Here is a 15550-nt window from a genome sequence, read left to right as displayed (position 1 = left end):
GTAAAGAAGAGCCGAAAGGCAGGAAGATCTAAACAGTGTCCCTAAGACAGTATAGGTGTTTTAAAATGTACTTTTATGATTAGAAAAGTAACACATTTTTATTATTTAAAAAACACTAGGGCAATAAAGACAATTAAAAATAATCAGAAAAGACTCAGTACTCCTATCAAAAAGACTGGAATTTTTTTAAAGTGAAAATGAAACTATTTGTTTTCATTATTGTTCTGTCTCTTAAATGAACAATGCAAAGAAATAGAGGGAAATAATAGAATGGGGAAGATTAGAGATCTCTTCAAGAAAACTGGAAATGCCAGGGGAAAATTTCACGCAAGGATGAAATTCAACCTAAGTCGAAGAGATTAAGGAGAGGTGTCAGGAATACAGAAGAACTATACAAAAAAGGTCTTAATGACCCAGATAACCATGATGGTGTGGTCACTCACCTCGAGTTTGACATAGTCCACTGAGCCTTGGGAAGCATTACTCTGAGCAAAGTTAGTGGAGGTGATGGAATTCCAGCTGAGCTATTTCAAATCCTGAAAGATGATGCTGTGAAAGTGCTGCACTTAATATGTCAGCAAATTTGGAAAACTCAGCTGTGGCCACAGGAATGGAAAAGGTCAGTTTTCATTTCAATCCCAAAGAAAGGCAATGCCAAAGAATGTTCAAACTACCGTACAATTGCGCTCATTTTACGTGCTAGTAAGCTTACGTTCAAACTATTACTAGGTCTGCTTACTAAGTCACAGATATTTCCTTGATATGATGTGAATGCTATATTTTGGTTGAGTTGTCACTCAATGAAATGTATACACAGCAGTGGAACCACATACTCACTTTCCCCAACTCTTCTCCCTTGTTTTCTGCAGTGCTGACCTGAACTTTTTTACACCGTCTTATAACCAGGTCAGGTCTCTCTCAGCCCTGCATTCCTCCATGGAATGTCACAAAGAGACATGATATATGTAAGCACCCTAATTTTGCATCTGGATTTCTGATTTAGTTTAAAGATGTGTAAAAATGTGTTGAACCACATCTGAAGAAGCAAAGGAACCCTTTTTATTTCCCAACCATCAGCGTGATTTATGATCTCTAAACTGTTTCCCGATCCCTTATTTGAAAATTGGCCACAGGAAAAAAATGGAAGAGATTCAGATCTAAGGACCTGGAGAGCTTGGAAAATGGGTATTCATGGATCAAATGCTTGGCATGGACCTTGCTGTCAGCACCTCAGGTGCATAATGCATTTCCAATTTTAAAGAGACTATTTTGATTTTGAAATAATTCACACTCAACCCTTTCTTTAGAGAGGTCTGGGTAATGGTTATACAAAAAGAAAGATATTACCTGGAATGAGTTACACCATGCTTTTCTAACTTTTCCAACTCAAGCTAATAGGAATGTCATTTTTCCATGGCTTTGATAAATAAAGACTAGAAAAAAAAAGGGTTTTAATGATCTTATCCATGGCAGGTGCCAGTATCACAAGTGAGGCCATAAATCACAAGAGCACACACTGATGTTGTTAAGAATGGGCAGGGAAAATGTGAATGCTTCTGGTCAACTTTTCTTGAAATGCAACATTTTTAAACCCTGCTTGTGAGACATGTAGTCTCTGATCTGTCTACCAGTCATAAATCTAAAACAAACGACAACGCTTCCCCAAAATTCTAGTTTGGAAACCCTTCCTCTTCCAGCTCTAGAAATTGTTAAGAGAACCTTCTGAAGGCTGAGTGTCCCTCCACACTGGAAGGTGTTATGGTGGTGGTTAATTCTTCTCGGCCACGAGATAAAGCAAGCAGGAGAGAGGCCACTCAGACTCTAGATTCTAAATCTTAGAGGTCTCAATCTCTTGGCTACACTGAAGGAGGCTCAACACTCCTGTGGTTCCTTTCCTGAAGCTCTGAAGAAGTCTCAAGTTTAGAACTTGGGATCATTTCTTCGTGGAAGCAGGGTTAAGATTTCAGTTTCTCACAGAAGGCTTGACCAATGATGGTTCATCTTTTATCTGAAAATAGGGACAGCAGAGTTGTGAGAAAATTGGAATGTGCCCTGGAGAAATAGGGGCTTAGGAAGAAGGTCTTCTTGTCTCCTGAGCCTACACACACATACACACCCTGCAGCCTCCACCCTCGAGCATTCTCTCCTCTCCAGATCCATAGCTTTTTTTTTTTTTTTTTTTTCAATTTCTTTCTGTCATTCAGAGAAGGGCTTCCCTGATGTCTCAGCAGTAACAAATCCACCTGCGATATAGGAGACCCAGGTTCAATCCCTGGGGTCAGAAAGATCCCCTGGAGGAGGAAATGGCAACCCACTCTAGTATTCCTGCCTCGGAAATCCCATGGACAGAGGAGCCTGGTGGGTTGCAGTCCGTGGGGCCACAGAGTTGGACACAGAAATAAGTCTATGGGTCTCTTCGGATATAATTGCATGTTGTACTGAGGGAAGAGAGGAAACCCACCAGAGATTTTTCGACAAAATAGAAAACAAGGGAACCAGAGATTAGTTGCCATGTTTAGACATCCTGTAGCTCTGATATTTTTTGCCAAGATAATAAAGCTAGACGTATTTTTTCTTCCACTTTATTAACTTCTGTGCCTTTGCTCTTAAAATGGTCATGTGGTCATTCTGTGTCTTAAAATTCCAGCCTGATCATTCTGGGTCTACCTTTCCTACTATATATGCCAAGAAATCCTTTCTATCCTTCCTGAGTCTCATCCTTTTCTTAAATCATGCAGCTAAAGACAAGCACACAGCCTAGGAAGTAAGTCACTGAGTGCAGTCTCCTGCATTGCAGGCAGATTCTTTACAGTCTGAGCTACCTGGGAAGCCTGAAAAAAGTCTAACTTTTGTTATTATGAGACATTTTGTTTTGTTTACTTTTTGGTGCCTGGACAGGGACTTGAACCCTGGGCCCTCAGATTAAAAGTCTGATGCTCTACCAGCTGAGCTACCCAGGCTTTGAGGCTGAGAATAGTCTAAAGCCTGAGCATGAACCTGAGTTGCCACAGAGAGTCACAGGCCTTGGTGCCTCTTGTTGGGCCATGTGTTCCCTAGTGGCTCACATGGTAAAGAATCTGCCTGCAATGCTGGAAACCCAGGTTCGATCCCTGGGTCAGGAAGGTCCCCTGGAGGAGGGCATGGCAACCCACTGCAGCATTCTTGCCTGGAGAGTCCCATGGACAGAGGAGGCTGGTGGGCTATAGTCCATGGGGTCGCAAAGAGTCAGGCACAACTGAGCAACTTCCACTTTTTGCCTTTCACATTGTGAATTAGGGGATAAATACCTGTCTGTCTGTGCCTTGGACAGTGCGATGCCACTAACCTGCAGAGACCAAGGTTCTGAAAGAAGAAAGAGAAAATTTGGTTTAAAGACTCTAACATCTGGAACTGTAACACTGCCATTATTATTTTCATTAAAATTTTTTATGAATTAAATAGATTTCTGCTTTTAAAAGGTCTCTAAGGAAGCATTTGCAGTTCTGGCAGCCCTGGATATCTAAATGCTAGCAACATCTATTTTGTGAAATACAAAGCATATGCTGGTACCTACAGTGGATCCCTGATACACAGATCTATTCAACCTTTTATAATTTCATGTTACATTTTCACCTTTTAAATTTTTATTTGAAAAAAAAAAGGCAAAATTGGCACTTGATGAGATTGCTTTCCTTTCTTTAGGTGAAAATTTTCATTTGAAAGATCATGGATGTGATAATAGTTTAAATATCTACTCTTTCTCCTGCAAAATCAACTTATGAAAATGTTATTTAATTTTCTTTCCAAGTGGGGTGGGCTCCTAGCCATAAACAAATAAAACTGGACTTTATTTTCTCTCATTACAATGTTTTTGGAGAAGAAGCTTGTGGAGGCTGTTCTATCTCCCCCAAAGCCTGTTGAGAGTGGAGTTCAGGGAAGGGCGGAGGTCACCCACAGCCTCTTCTGTCTTGTCTGGAAGCAGTGAGGGGGAAGCCTGCAGAGGAAGACCAGAGCGAATCATAGAGTCATTTCTGTGGATGTGGAGCAAGGGAAAACAAAGCTTGCTGCTCTTCCCAGAGAGAAGGCAGTGGATCTGTCATCAGAGCTCCAGGTGGTGAAACCTTTGCCCTGTTCATCACACTGCCTTGTGTATAAAGGTGTCGGTTGAGAAGTTCATTCCTTGTTAGTTTAGGGGGTTCCTAGAAAGAGAATTATGGACTTGGAGTCTCTTTGGCTGACTGAAAGAGAGAAAGAAAGAAAGAGAAAAAGGAAAGGAAGGAAGGAAGGGAACAGAAAGAAGAGAGAAAGAATGAAAGAAAGAGAGAGGGAGGAAGGACCTAAAGGCTAGAGAAAAGGCAGTTCTGGGACTCTAAGATTCCCTGAGTATTGCCCTAAAATGAGAATTCTAGATTCAAATACCACCTTCCTATTTCTCTGCTTTCAAACTCTGCTCAGAGAAAGGTTTAGGAACCTAGAACGTTCACTTTGTTCAGACCTGGAGCATTTCTCTACACAGAGGGGAGAAGAGGGTTGATGTTACCTTCAGCCACAAGGAAGTAAATGGCCGTAAATTATGTGGGAGACAAGAGACATATCTTGGGTCCCCTGGTCTCCGGGAGGCAGGTGAGTCACCCAGCTCAAGAACAACCCAGAGCACAAAGCTCTCCTCAGGGACGGAGTCTGACGACCGTCTCTGTGCTGTGAGGCCCCCAGACCCAAGAGGACAGACAGGCAGGTCAATAACCCAGTGACCACTTCTGGGCTCTGCCCTCTGCTTGTCTCCACACAGGCGACCATGATGGGTTCTCTGGGTTCTTTGTGCCATACACTCCCTGTGGCTAAGTCATAGAGCAGGGCTTTGTTCTGTTTCCTCTCCCAACTTATGGATAAGACAGAGAACTTGCACTGCCCTGGCCTTCAGAAGGGATCAAGGTCATCCCAGTATTTAAATGAGTGAATGACTGAATCAGATGTGTCACCCCCAAATTCAGAAGTAAGTTCTGGAAGATTTCAGGACCTTTCTTATAACATTACCATGAATATCATGAACCCACTCTGCAAATCTCCCGGACCTAGTGCTCCTTTCTATGAGAGAACATCTAGGTTATAAAGTCAAAGTATGTATACACACAAATATAAATTTCTATGAAATTTCTGTGAGTAAGAGAGATATCAGTCCCTTAGACAAGAAATCAGCTGGATTTTTCAATGTAATGAATTGGACATGGACCAACCCCTGCTTATTTAACTTATATGCAGAGTACATCATGAGAAATGCTGGGCTGGAAGAAGCACAAGCTGGAATCAAGATTGCTGGGAGAAATATCAATAACCTCAGATATGCAGATGACACCACCCTTATGGCAGAAAGTGAAAAGGAACTAAAAAGCCTCTTGATGAAAGTGAAAGGGGAGAGTGAAAAAGTTGGCTTAAAGCTTAACATTCAGAAAACTAAGATCATGACATCTGGTCCCATAACTTCATGGGAAATAGATGGGGAAACAGTGGAAGCAGTGTCAGATTTTATTTTGGGGGGCTCCAAAATCACTGATGGTGATTGCAGCCATGAAATTAAAAGACACTTACTCCTTGGAAGGAAAGTTATGATCAACCTAGATAGCATATTAAAAAGCAGAGGCCTTACTTTGCCAACAAAGGTCCGTCTAGTCAAAGCTATGGTTTTTCCAGTGGTCATGTATGGATGTGAGAGTTGGACTGTGAAGAAAGCTGAGCACCGAAAAATTGATGCTTTTGAACTGGGGTGTTGGAGAAGACTCTTGAGAGTCCCTTGGACTGCAAGGAGATCCAACCAGTCCATCCTAAAGGAGATCAATCCTGGGTGTTCATTGGAAGGACTGATGTTAAAGCTGAAACTCCAACACTTTGGCCACCTCATGCGAAGAGTTGACACATTGGAAAAGACTCTGATGCTGGGAGGGATTGGGGGCAGGAGGAGAAGGGGATGACAGAGGATGAGATGGCTGGATGGCATCACCTACTTGATGGACATGAGTTTGAGTAAACTCTGGGAGTTGGTGATGGACAGAGAGTCCTGGCGTGTTGCGATTCATGGGGTCGCAAAGAGTTGGACACGACTGAGCAACTGAACTGAAATGAACTGAATGGCTGTGATATCTTTGTGATACTGAACATACTCAGTCGCTCTTTGCCACCTTGTGAACTGTAGCCTGGTGGGTTAATGTTAGGAGCCGGGTTAATGTTAGACACCAGGCTCCTCGGTCCATGGAATTTTTCAGACAAGAATATTGGAGTGGGTTGCTGTTACTAAAACTATTTCTCAGTTTACTAAACCAACCTTCCAGTAGATATACACACAGTTTGGTTACCTGGACTGATACTTGGAACTACTCCTGGAAAAAAACAGCAGGTCTGCTTACTTTGTAAGCATGCGTTAAAAGCAAACTGAGAATGCATGAGGAATGAAGAGTATGAGATGGTTGGATGGCATCACCAATTCAATGGACATGAGTTTGAGTAAACTCCAGGAGTTGGTGATAGACAGGGAGGCCTGGCCTGCTGCAGTCCATGGGGTCACAAAGGGTTGGACATGACTGAGCGACTGAACTGAACTGAACCGAGAACACATACCAAATATTTGTAGACAAATATTTGTATCTGTTTTCCTGTACCCTCACTCAGGTAGAGATAAGATCACTTCATGCATATAAATATGATTTAGTAATTTACTTCTTACCTTCAAAGAAACCCCTGGGAGTAATGAGAGTTGGATGTTTTTAAATGCATTGAATATAGACTTCAGATTTCCCTGGTGGCTCAGTCGTAAAGAATCCACCCACCAAAGCAGGAGACAGAGGATTGATCCCTGGGTTGGAAAGATCCCCTGGAGAAGAAAATGGCAACCCACTCCAGTATTCTTGCTGGAGAATCCCATGGACAGAGGATCCTGTCGGGCTACAGTCCATGGAGTCACAAAGAGTTGGACATGACTGAAGAGACTAAAGAACAACAGTAGTACAGACGTGGGTTCTTCCATGGAGCTTGCCCAGAGGAAATCACTTAGATAGCCTCAGAATCTGGCTGTTGGTCATAGGATGTTCTTCAGAATAAATCCGTCCTATTTGCTTGATACATCCATCATCTTTAATTTATAATGAAAGAAAATCAAAAGGTGTATTTTGAAGAGTTGGGGGGAGGTCTGTGAGTGAGGGTCATTGTGAAATTAGGTGTGTTGTTCCTCAGAGTCCTGTTAACCTTGCTGTCATCCCCAGAGTGCTGTGTGTGCTCAGTCACTAAGTCATGTCCGACTCTTTGCTACCCCATGGACTGTAGCCCGCCAGGCTTCTCTGTCCATGGGATTCTCCAGGCAAGAATACTGGAGTGGGTTGACATTTCCTCCTCCAGGGGATCTTCTTGACCCAGGGATCAAACCTGCATCTTGACAGGCGGGTTCCTCACCACTAGCGTCCCCTGGAGGGAGCCCCCAGCAGTACTCCCCCACCTGCCAACTCTCCGCCTGCTGCAGAGCTTCCAGTGGAGACGTGGTCATACAAGAGGTGAATTTTCCAAAATACACTTTATTCCGTGGCTTATTTTTCCCCCCTACTGTTTTCCTGCTGCCATTACCACAGAGTTTAAAGGGCACTTAAGAGAACAAATTAGAAAGCGAGGCTGGAGCCTTTGTAGGAACACAGGCAAGTTTTTATCTTGGAATGCTTTCCCCATGAAAGCTGCAGCGAACACTTGGAATGAGGTGGAAACAAAGGCTGGAAGGCATTTCTGAGCAAGTGTTCTGCTCCCCGCCAGCCTGTGGACTAACTGACCCCCTGCCCTGTGGCTGTTTATGTGGGGAAGGGAGCACGGGGCACTTAGGCCGCCCGGAGGCCACCTCCTCCTGCCTCACTGGCCCATGGAGGGGTCAGAAGTGATATGACGAGGCTGTTTCTTCCACAGCGTGTGGAGTGGCCTCGGCTGTGGTTTTCATGGCTCTTTCCCTGATGACCAGACGCTTTCAGCACTTTTGCATTTGCTCAGTGGGCACCTACATGTCTTCTTTTGCCCATTTCGTCAATTCATCCCTGCATGTTAGGTTTTGACATTTTTAATGCTTTTAAATCATATCTTCTTTTGCAATTTTATATATACATTTTTCATTACTATTCTATGGAAATGTATTTGATGTTTGTATATCGACCCTCTAAACCTGTGACCCTATTGTTAGCAAAGGGCAAAGGTGGGGGGGGTGGGATAAAGTAGGACTTTGGTATTAACTTCATACACACTATAATATATAAAATAGATAATCAACAAGGCCCTACTATATAGCACAGGGAACTCTACTCAATATTCTGCAATAATCTATACAGGGAAAGAATCTGAAAAAGGAGAGGTACATGTATATATATAACGATTCACTGTGCTATATACCTAAAACTAACACAACATTATGAACCAAATCCAAGTCCAATATAAAATTAAAAATTAAAAGTCCTATGGCCTTGTTAATTTCACTTTTGGATCCTAGGACTTTGCTTTCTCTTTATTGGTATTTTATGTGAGTTTCTCTTATGTGCACTATCATTGTAGTTATAGCTCAGTTGGTAAAGAATCCGCCTGCAATGCAGGAGACCTTAGTTTGATTCCTGGGTGGGGAAGAGCTGCTGGAGAAGGGATAAGCTACCCACTCCAGTATTCTTGGGCTTCCCTTGTGGTTCAGCTGTTAAAGAATCTGCCTGCAATGTGAGAGACCTGGGTTCGATCCCTGGGTAGGGAACATCCCCTGGAGAAGGGAACGGCTACCTACTCCAGAATTCTGGCCTGGAGAATTCCATGGGTTGTACAGACCATGGGGTTGCAAAGAGTCAGACGTGACTGAGCGACTTTCACTTTGACTTTCAGGGATGTAGAATTCTCCTTTCTTTGTCCTCATCTGGCATGCTGTCTTGCTTCCTGCTTTTTCGCACTGACTGGGACAGAATATCTCAGCACAGATGGCTTGAAAATGACAGGATGTTACCTATCTCTGCTCACCCTCACCCCCTGAACCCACACCTGCCCTGTGGCAATCATATGGTCCTAGGAACAGACATCACAGGGAGCTTCGTTCACTAGTCATGTGCTGTTAGAGGATGGTTTGAAAGATTCATCTGGGTAATGGTTAATAAAACAAGAAAAAAAAGGCGGGTACAAATTTTTAATTATTTTTGAGGAAAAAGAAAATTCAGAATGGTCTAGCTCACATATTAAGTAGCATAATATATAATAACTTTATTGGGGATAAGCAGTGAGGACCAGATCAAGTTTGCTCTGGCAATGAACAATGCATTTCACAAAAAGCTAATGCTTAGATTTAATAAATTATCTTATCACAAACATAAACACAGCATACAGCATCCTACTAAAAGACACAATACTTGAATACAGAAACATACTGTAAATCCTCCCCCAAATAATCTAGACACTTGTTATTGTTTAGTCGCTCAGTCATGTCCGACTCTTTGTGACCCCATGGACTACAGCACACCAGGCTTCTCTGTCCTTCACTATCTCCCTGAGTTTGCTCAGACTCATGTCCATTGAGTTGATGATGCCATCCAACTATCTCATCCTCTGTTGCCCTGGGGATTTCCCAGGCAAGAATACTGGCGTGGGTTGAACCCTTGTCTCCTGTATTTGCAGGTGGATTCTTTACTGCTGAGCCACAAGGGAAGCCTAAGAAGAGCAGGCAAGGCCTTTAACTTTGCTATTTTAACTGGATGCTCCATAAGGCACGTCGCTGATGGTCTGACCTCAGGCTGTGTAAATCGTTACCTCTCTGTAGGTGCTGCAGAGTGGAAAGATTGCAGCCGCAGCATGAACTGAGTCCCCCCGGGATGAAGGGTTCTCTAACAGCCTTTCTCTGCACTCAGGGTATAATACAGAAAAGCTTTCCATACTTAGAACATATAAAAGGGGACAATCTTTAAATTGCTAAAACACCACAGTTCCCCTCATCAGCAAGTATATTTACATTGAAAGAAGGAAAAAAAAACAAAGTCAGCTAGTATTTTATAAAAATGGTTCACAATTACTGATAAAATCTGAACAGTGTAAATTAGCTGGGTTTATGAATCTTCTTACCAGTGATGTATGTCTCTCCTATAAATTCGTAGGCATTTTATTTGAAGAAAAAAAGTATATTTTCTGTATGAGATGTAACCGAAAACAGTCTCATTTGAACTCATTAAAAGGATGGTTTACAAAGAGCACATGTCCTCCAGAGCCTGAGGCTGGTGAGGGACGTGGGGACGCCGACTGTGTGCAGGGTACACTCCTGGCAGACCACGATGTGGTCGTGAAAGGGAGTGCCTGCGTCGTCAGATAGAACTTATTATACAAAAGCATCTAACTCAAAACTTTCCTACCAGACATTCCTGGTGGGTTGCCAAGGGTGGGCTCGAAGTCTTAGGGAATCACAAATATGTAGGTCAGTGGGGGCCTCATGGGCACGGCTCCTTCAGAGGCAGGTATTTTTTGAAACTGTGAAGGGTCATTTAGAAGGGATCATGTCGACATCTGCAGCAACTCCTTGACATGGCATCATGATTAAGTCTCTCAAATTCCAGAGCAGACTCAGAAACTGATGAAAAATTCCAAGGACTGAAAGGGAGCACAGGGTACAAGTCCCCTTCCTGTTTAGAAGCGCCTGGCTGTGACCAGATGAGACGCCCTTTGTGCCAGTCTGGGCTGCAGTGACCTGGCAGGCACTGTCCTGCACGCAAGGTGAGCCCTGCTCTGCAGCGGGGACTCGGGGAGCGGACAGTGACCCCTGATGGGTTCGACAGAGGAGGAGGGGTTATTATAGAGGAGGGTCGCCTGGGTGACGTCTCTCATTGCACTGCCTCCTGTCTAATCAGGCGCATATAGAAATAATTAAATCACCCTGTCTAGATGTGGGAGATGCCCGCACGTTGGGCTCCGGGCTGAGTGATACCCAGGATGGATGGTGCCATTATCAGGGGCTCTCATACCACCCTTAAACCCTCTCATCAGCCATTTTCATACCACAAGCAGTGGTTTTCATAATGGAAACAGACGTGTCACACATCCCATCATGGATCTTTGGTAGAAAGAGCGTCGTGTCATGGAGAGGGCTCGATCTTAGTCTGCGTGATCATTATTGTGGAGGAACATTGACCAGAGCCTGCCTTGCTGTGATTCAGGAGGAATTATTAATAGAAACGTGTGTATCCCAGTGGATGGTCTCTTTCCTTGGCTTCTTAGAACTTGGAAGGGCAGCAAGCAGGAGACCCTGAAGTTCAGAGTGAGAAATCTTAGATTCCGCCCCCATGTCTGCTTCAGAGTATTTTGGGTAAACACAAAGTGTGAGGCTTAAACTTTCCCACTTGTGAAATTAATCCATCCTTTCTTTTAAAAACTCAGGAGTGAGATGGTTGAGGTATCAGTAAAAGAGTGTGTTAAAAAATGCTGATTTTGTGGCATTCAGGTATAGTAGGGCTGTTACCTCAAATGTCACGATTATATGTGTGTGTGAGAGCATGTGTACACTCAAGTACACACACACACACGTGTGCACATCCACAGTTAAGGCCTAGGGAGGGCTGGGTGTCTCGGGACACTGCAGATACAGTGGAGCTGTCCCTCGGCACTTCCCCCCTACACAACCCCCCCTCCACACAGCTGAGCTCCTGCACAGAACTTTGCTCTGGAGACCCTGTGAGGGGACACCTGGGTTGAAACTATTAGAAAAATCAAAAGTGAGCTCTGCTTCTAGATACATTCATGTGTTACACTAGACTCATAACAGACACAGAGAAAACACACCACTGTGGCTTCTCACTTGACAGCAGGCTTCCTTCTGCAGTCATCTGTGTCCACTGCCCCTTGACGTGGCCCCTGCCTGAGATGCCAGTGGGTGTGGGGGACAGGGGGCCTCGGTGTCCTTGGCCACCTCCCCTGGGGCACACAGCGTCTGGTCATTTGACCAGGGCGTCTGTCACACAAATGCCATGTCTTAATTGGGTGGTGGAATGCTGCCCAGGGTGGGTCTGAAATTCTCAGGATCTGTTGATTGTGGGCAGTGCCCTGCGGTCACTACAGATTGGGGAGTTCTGTGTCTGAGAAGCACATGCCATGTGTCATTTTGGACAAGCTGTGTCGAAAATCACTCCTCCTGTCTGTCTTCTCTGTACTTCTCGGCCTTCTGGTGAGCCCACCAAGTATGCTATAAATGCCTCCATGCTGAATCAAAAAAAAAAAAAGTGAGAAAATTATCTGAATTCTGCCTCCCCTCCAATTTTCCATAAACAAGAGCAGAGGAGCTCCTCTTTCAGGACCTCCATCTGTCTGCCCCACTTTGGCTGGCTTTGGGAGCCCCTCTGCTTCCGTGACAGCATCGCTTGTGTTTGCTATGGTCTCTTTCTACGTTTCCTGCCTCCCACCCTGGACCACCAGCTCCTAGAGCAGCAGGGCGATGCCTCATCCAGCTTTGTGTTTCCAGCAAAATCTTTGTTTTCCTTTGTACAGGGAACACAGTAAGTGTCTGTTCAGTTAATAGAGAAGTAAAAGCAAGAACCTTAACAACTTAAGAGATAGGTGTTCCTTGCCACACAAGTGTCTTACATGGGTGGGATCTAGCCTATAGCTTTCTTAGTGGGGATGGGGAGTGAGAGCCTTACTCACTCAGACCTTGAGAGGCAGGCCAACAGCGGAAGACAGAAGAGGTGGAGAAGCCCAAGCAGAGGGACCTGGTTTCCAGGGCTTCCTCCTGACTCTGCCTTCTGAGCATCCCCGGAGAGTGCTCTGTTTTCTGTCATTTCCCTATTTTTAACCCCACAGGCTGTGCGCATCTCTTCCCCGCTCCGTCCCTTCATTCTCAGCCTCCATCCAAAGCTGACTACCTGAGGATGGTGCCGGAGCCAGTGATGTGATGGTGGGTGATGTGATGGTGGGAGAGGGGCACGGTGGGTGCAGCCCTCGCCCCCCTCCAGCCCTGGTTGTGGCCACTCTGATGCCCCTCCCCCTGCTCTGCTGCCCACAGCCTCCTCACACCGCCCTCCCCCATCCCCCAAAACAGAGTGGAAGCTGGTGGAGAAGTTCCACTCCTGACAAACCTACGAGTGTAGCCTAGAGGGGACATCATTGCTGGCCTACTGCTCTTGCAAACGGTCCTTCCCCCAAGAACATAGGGACTCTTGAAACCTGGCATTCACTGGATGCTCACTGCCAGACACGGTGTGCTGAAAGTGCATCGTCTCCCAATCCACCCAGCCACCCTTTGCAAAGATGAGAATGTGGACACTCCAGGAGGCGAAGAAAACCTTCCAGGGACACAGTAAGAAAGATGAAGCTGGCTTGGCCAGGGCCAAAACCTGTGGCGTTAGTGATGGCAGTGCCTTGGGTGTCTGGAAGGTATGTTAAACATAAAATACTTCTCTGATGATTGAAACTGTCTTTTGGGAATGTATATTTCTCTAACTCAATAGAATCAATAAAATATAATATTGACACTAATATTGATCAGTTTATACTGCCAAATTTGGTTTGAAGAGATGAAAAAAATCTGAGTATACTTACTTATAATACTAGCTTATTGCCCAAGTAACTTCAGTAAATAATGTGCTTTGTTTTTCTTCCTCCAAGTCCTCCTAGCTTAAAATGTTTGAACCTTTGATTGGCAAACAAGCACTAAATTTCATAACAGCAATACTAAAATTAGGAAGCTCATGAATGTGTGTGTGAAGAAGCTACTTCAGAAAGCCCGTGTACATTCATGTATCTGGTTGTGGCAGGTTGAATATTGTTTCTTCACGTAAATAGTGTCCAGAGTTGTTGGAAGGTAGCTGGAATAATTCATTTTCCTCCAATTTTAGTGCCATTACTGGTAGCAAACATATTTTGAGCAGTTACTGTTTTCCAGAAACGTTGCAACGGATACTAAATGTATGATCTCAGTTTGGGGAGAGGATCTGACTTCTGTCGAGTCCAAGGTCAGCCCCATGGGTGCCTCCGTGTCCCGTGTCCCTCGTGGGGCTGTGTGTGGTCTAAGGAAAGCACCCAGAACAGTGTCTGGTAGATAGCACACCAAGTCAGTACAGAATCACGCCTATCAAGGCTTCAATCACAAAAGTTAAGTGATATTTGGGAATGGACAGCTGATGTGTTCAGCTCTGATACATAACAATTTAAATAAGCTGTTGGGATCCAAAATCAGTTCTGTTTACTGATGATCAGTCATAAAGGCATCATGTGTTCCTTCCTTGAGTAGCTGATTTGCTTAAAATGCACAGAGAGGCATGCTAGCCATCCTTCGTGGCTGTGTTTGCACGTTTGGGCTGGTCTTGCAGGTGAAACCTGAGTTGGCCACAGAAACCAAATTCCAACCCAGGAAAGGGTGTACGTCCTGAAATTCTGCACCTTCTTGTCTGTCCTTGGTGAGGGGCCCCACCTCTCGGACCACAGTGGAGAGCAGGGTGGCCCCCCGGGCAGGGACCACTGGTGACCCACCCCTGGCCACCCACGGCCAGAAAAGCACACCGGGAGTGAATGTAACTTAAGAACCTGGAATAAGCCAGGAGCATTAAAACACTTCGTCTCAGGGACTAACTGAAGGATTCCATCCTTGGGTTCTTTCCCTGAATCTGAGACCACGAAGCCAAAGCTGGGGTCTGGGAGCCATGGGGGCGGGGCAGTGCTGCAGGGGCCCTGGCCCGAATGGGCCATCGTGGACCATGCCTGCTCAGTGCCTGGAGCTTGTGCAGCTTGTGAGCAACATGTGTATGGTCCATCGTGGCTGCTACGCGTCTGGTGTCCAGAGGGGGTAGGAGGTAGCCTGTGCTGTGTACGATGCTGGGGCATTTCAGCCATTCTGTGTGTCAAGTACAAACACTCCCATGCTGGCCTGTTGCTCGAAGTGGCTGCTTTTAGAAATCAATCAGTAGGAAAGCCACTCTGAAGAGGGATGAATGATTGCTTGGGTGTGCTGTGTTCTCTTTAACCAAAACTGATCTCTGGCCATTAGTCTGAACCTGAGATGTATGTGTGTGTTCCTGACAGCCAGTCCCTTTCAATGTCCCTGTAATGAGGTGAAATGAAGGGTTTCAGGATCTCATTTTGGTTAGCGTTTTCCCCGACCTGCAGTTTCTCTGATTTGCCCTACCATTTGCTCCATTTTCAAGGTGATTAGCACTACCTTTGTGGAGAAAACACTTTCAGGGTCATCAAGAAGAGACCTGGGACAGGAAATCAGCATTGACATCAACAGATAGAAGCTGTTGGGAGCAAACTCAGTGGATCTGAACCCATGTGCCTGGGCATGCTTCACTTGGGGCTAAATCAGGAAAAGAGGTTTGTTTGTGTATTTCAGTGAACAAGCGCGAGATTTTAGGAAATGGTTAATCTTTTGTTAAAATTCACGGCCTTCTGGGATTATTGCACCATTCATTACAGGTATCAAAGCAGAAACAAAATTCTGTTGTATTGTGAAGTTTGGCCCATTCAATTGGAAAAATCTTAATGATCAAGAAACCATGTGTTTTTACTCAGATATGTTTTATGACAGAGCTGTAAAATCGTCTCAAATAGACCTACCGCA

General features: G+C 44.8%; 1 non-coding gene across 1 annotated transcript; it reads right to left on the bottom strand.

The window, feature by feature from the left end:
• Positions 1–2887: 2887 nt before the first annotated feature.
• TRNAK-UUU (transfer RNA lysine (anticodon UUU)) lies at positions 2888–2960 on the bottom strand. The gene has a single exon. It is a non-coding gene; the product is annotated as a tRNA-Lys (tRNA).
• Between the last annotated feature and the right edge of the window lie 12590 nt (positions 2961–15550).

Source organism: Odocoileus virginianus, chromosome 8 (assembly GCF_023699985.2).
Source record: "Odocoileus virginianus isolate 20LAN1187 ecotype Illinois chromosome 8, Ovbor_1.2, whole genome shotgun sequence".
In the NCBI taxonomy this organism is placed as follows: Eukaryota; Metazoa; Chordata; class Mammalia; order Artiodactyla; family Cervidae; genus Odocoileus; species Odocoileus virginianus.
The sequence above is the reverse complement of the archived record's forward strand: the minus strand, read 5'-3'. Positions and strand labels throughout refer to the sequence as shown.